The sequence below is a fragment of the Zingiber officinale genome, chromosome 3A (genome assembly GCF_018446385.1).
Source record: "Zingiber officinale cultivar Zhangliang chromosome 3A, Zo_v1.1, whole genome shotgun sequence".
Classification (NCBI taxonomy): Eukaryota; Viridiplantae; Streptophyta; class Magnoliopsida; order Zingiberales; family Zingiberaceae; genus Zingiber; species Zingiber officinale.
The window spans coordinates 59,354,626-59,358,873 of NC_055990.1; the positions used below are offsets into that span (position 1 = coordinate 59,354,626).

Consider the following 4,248-nt stretch of genomic DNA (forward strand, 5'->3'; position numbering starts at 1 on the left):
CATGCCGGACTAAGTCCATCTGTAGGGTTTACATGACAATCCTTATGAGCTCCTCAAGGGGACATTATCAACCAAGATTACTAGGACACAATTTCATTCTATAATAAACAACACACCATATAAATAAGATCATTTTCCTAACTTATCGGGCATATTGATTTAACGAGCTAAATCGCACCCTTTGATAAATTAAAAAAAATAAATATTAAGTATATGTGCTTGTTATTATATCATGATTAATAGTACACACTTCCATAATAACAGAGGTATTGTTCTTTTATATAGTCAGTATAAAATGATACTACCTCAAATGGTCCTGCTCAATACACTCAGAGTGTACTAGTGTAATTTTATAGTCAAGATAACTAATACAAAATTACACTATGACTATTCCAATGGTTTGTTCCTTTCCATCTTAGTCATGATCACTACAAGAAAAAAGCTAATAGACAACGCTTTAAAAGCGTTGTCTATGTGGCTGAAAAAACGTTGTTAAAAGCACTGTTGTTAAAAGTCTGCTCAAAGACAACGCTTTAAAAGCGTCGTCGTTTGTAGCAAAGACAACACTTTTGCAACGCTTTAAAAGCGTTGTGCATTTTTTTGCAAAAACATCATTATTACAACGCTTTAAAAGCGTTGTTGTTTTTGGCAAAGACAACACTTGTGCAACGCTTTAAAAGCGTTGTCTTTTTAAAATAAAAATAAAAAAAATCTATTTACAAAATTATTTTTTTATATTTACAAAACTATTAATTTTCTTTTACCATGTATAGATTCAAATTTGACATATAAAATAACATTAATTAGCTCGGCTAATGATTTTAAACTCGTACCAAAACAATAGAATTCAATTACAAAGTATTAGTATTTACAGGAGAATTCAACTATACACAAAGACTAAATAGTTCTGTTTCAAAGTAGATAGTGACATTTGAATTTAAAACAAAAAAGCACAAAATAGCTAGCTGGCCTCGAAGACAACGATCTGCATGCTTACTTCTACTAGATATACTGATCAAAAAGGATTGTCGGCTTGAGACTGGGACAAAACACCTACCACTGTGTATCTGCCACAGAAAATAATACCATTAGTATTATGCAAAAGAAATTTTCACTCTTAAAGTTGAAAAGAAAGGTCACAGTTCACACCATACAGTAATTAGAAAATTTGGATTGAGAAAGAAGAAAGAAATGGATCTTTGGCAGGTAAATTAGTGCACCTAGTGCCCACAAAGGTACTTCGCTAGTTTTTTGTCGTACTCAACAAATGGAATAACTTATCATAATGAACAAATCTGCAAAAGATGACTAGACAATAGGGTTCATTGTTCGCATGCATGGGATCTTTATGCTTTTCAAGAATAAGAAAGTATTTTGCTAAACAAATATACCTGTTAAATGACCATTCTCAGTGATGATATCCTGATGAATATGCAAAAAATAATTAAAATCATTTTTAATAATTTCCAGCGCATATAAATACAAATACTTCCTATATTAAGTTTTTGATCTAACAAGAAAAAAGACAACCAAAGCCACACATGATTCTATACATAGAACCTAGAATGATATCTTGGATTGGTTTTATATTTTACTGGCTACATTTCTTTAACAGGCATATTAATGCTATAAATCACATAGATATATTCTTCTCCCATTACTGAAATTCCTTCTCATTGTCAAATGTTTGACAAGATAATAAATAGTTCTCGTCTATTGAAAAAGCAATAGTAAGATACATCTACAGATTGTATTATTTGTCATTCATTGTATATCATTCTTTGTTTGGCAAATCATATAGCATAAAACACATTCCAATACATTCACCAGCTATGCTCACCAGCCATCCATCAATGCAAATTGTTCTAAACATATGGTAAGGTCTCAAGACTTGACTTTTGAGGTTGGTTTTGCTCATTAGTCAATATATGCATCTTCTCGCACTTTGTTTAAAGCTTTTGAATTCGGTAAAATTTTTCAGTCGTTTCTGTCACATTTTCAGAATACTAAGAGTACAATACCAATTTTCCATCAAATAATGGTTGTTTTTCTTGAAAATACATCACATGCATTTACAATAAACAAGACTACTTTGTTCCATGAAGATTAATACAAAGAGAACACGATGAAGTTAATGGCGAAATGGCCTAGAATTTGGTCCCAGGATAGAAGAACTCAACGACATTTTCCTTCAGTTTGAATTGGAAATTGTAAACTTTGCTACTTGGCCATCCAAGTTCACCCAAGGCCCTCTTGTTTATGATAGTCAACTGTTATGTTATACAGTTGGTAAGATACCAGAATTAAAGAGGCAGGAACCAACCTTAAACAAGAAAAAGCACAGCATCATTGACAAAAGCAAGTGTTGGGCCAGGATTGTGTATCGCCTTTTGTTTGCTATATACGCTTACATTTACCAATCAAATAAAAAGATCATCTATGTTTGTACAATAAATTGTAAAAGGTTATCACCTGAAGCAAGGGTCCATGATTACTTAAGTGAATGGTAGGTAATGTCTTCTAAACAAGATTTTCTCAGATCAAGTGAAAGAAAGGGGTGCTAGACTGTCGCAGGTACCGAATCATATACAAAATAAACTGAAATGGGTGGAAATGCATGTGATGTATTTTCCATCATATCGTTATATCTGAAGAACAACACCATCAATTATTGTTATCAAGAATATCTTCTTCTTTTTTTTTTTGTTGCCAAATTGATGATAGAATAACTTACGCTTTCTTGTCATTGAGTTTGTCGAACTTGATTCCTTCACTGTAAGGCCCAACGTGAGCGACTGAGGATAGATTCACGATGCGGCTCTCAATTCCTGTCTTTTCTGCAGTGGTTTTCAGTTTCTCAAGTAGAAGATTTGTCAGCAGGAAGTGACCTGAGATTAGAAGGAGCATGTTAAACTCATAATCCTGATGAAGATCTGAATGATAATGCTAAGTAAAAAAAATAAAAATACCGAGATGTTTTGTCGTAAACTGCATCTCTACTCCATCCTTTGAGAGCTTGAATGGGCAGTACATCATACTAGCGTTGTTTCTGAAAACGAATCGAAGATATAAACTTCAAGCTGAACCATGAGAGCACTCGACCATGAGAAGCTATGATGTTATTTTACTTACATCAAGATGTTGAGAGGGAGATTCATGGCGAGGAATTTCTCGGCGAAGGCTCGGACAGATTTGAGTGAGCTGAGCAGCCTGAGCTCAATCTAGATGATGTCAATTCTAGTAGATGGAATGCTGTTCAGGATGTTCTGCTTCACGGCATTAGCAGCTTCCAAGTTCCTTGCACCGATGATGACATTGGCTCCTCTAAGAGCCAACACCCTTGTCGTCTCTACTCTGATCCCACTGCTTCCACCTGGTCAGCAAGAACAGATCAAACAATGGTTTAATTTGCGAACAAAGATTATTTTTATATGACATCAGTACTGAAGAATCAAATTTTTTGGGCTAATGATTAACTATCTTGCTTTAGTTAGAAGACAAATTGTAGCTTGAGCATAAGAGAAAAAATAGGCGAGAATACACATTTCACTCTGGAACTATCAAGTTAATCTAGAAACGATTTAGGGAAGAGGTACTTTGTGGATAAAGATCCGATTTTTAGGGCCAATCAACTTTCTTTTTATTACTTCGAAGATAAATTTTACAATTAGGATGAGGAAAATGGGGGGAAATAAGTCAGAGAAGAAAAGAAGCAGCTCTTTGAAGCGAATAGCACACATTTTAGACTATTAAGTACCAATTTTAAGCTAGAAACGACAGACTATACGGATTTAGAGTAGACTTAACTGTGAAAGTAGACAAAGTGGGAGGAAATGAAGAGAAAGGTACCGGTGACGATGACGGTGAGGCGAGAGGCGTCGATGCCCTCTATGACCTGCTCGGCGGTGTTGCCGGATCCAAATCCGCTAGGTCCTTTGATGACGGTTGTAACGACCCACCTTCTGGGTACTAGCTGTAAGGCCGGTCGCTATAATTATGCTAAACTATACTGTGCGGAAAGCTGGGATAATTAAAATTTTACTCTACTAATGACGGATACAACTGCTAAGAAAGGTCTAAAGACCTTCTTTGCTGGTGTACATATGCTAAGGAGAGGAAACTGAACATCCCAACTGGGCTAGGGACTAGAAACTAAACTTCCCAACTAACTACAGACCTGCCGATCGATCCGCAGATCGATCGAAGCTATGGGGCACTCGGTTCCCAACTGGATCGGTCGGCCGACCG

The 4,248-nt window shown here is 35.6% G+C and overlaps 1 long non-coding RNA gene across 1 annotated transcript; it reads right to left on the reverse strand.

Annotated features, from left to right (window-relative positions):
• Positions 1-1,005: 1,005 nt before the first annotated feature.
• On the reverse strand, positions 1,006-2,917 carry LOC122053774. The gene is made up of 3 exons (XR_006132350.1): positions 2,735-2,917; positions 1,392-1,422; positions 1,006-1,067 (listed from the first exon to the last, which is right to left on the reverse strand). It is a non-coding gene; the product is annotated as an uncharacterized LOC122053774 (long non-coding RNA).
• Between the last annotated feature and the right edge of the window lie 1,331 nt (positions 2,918-4,248).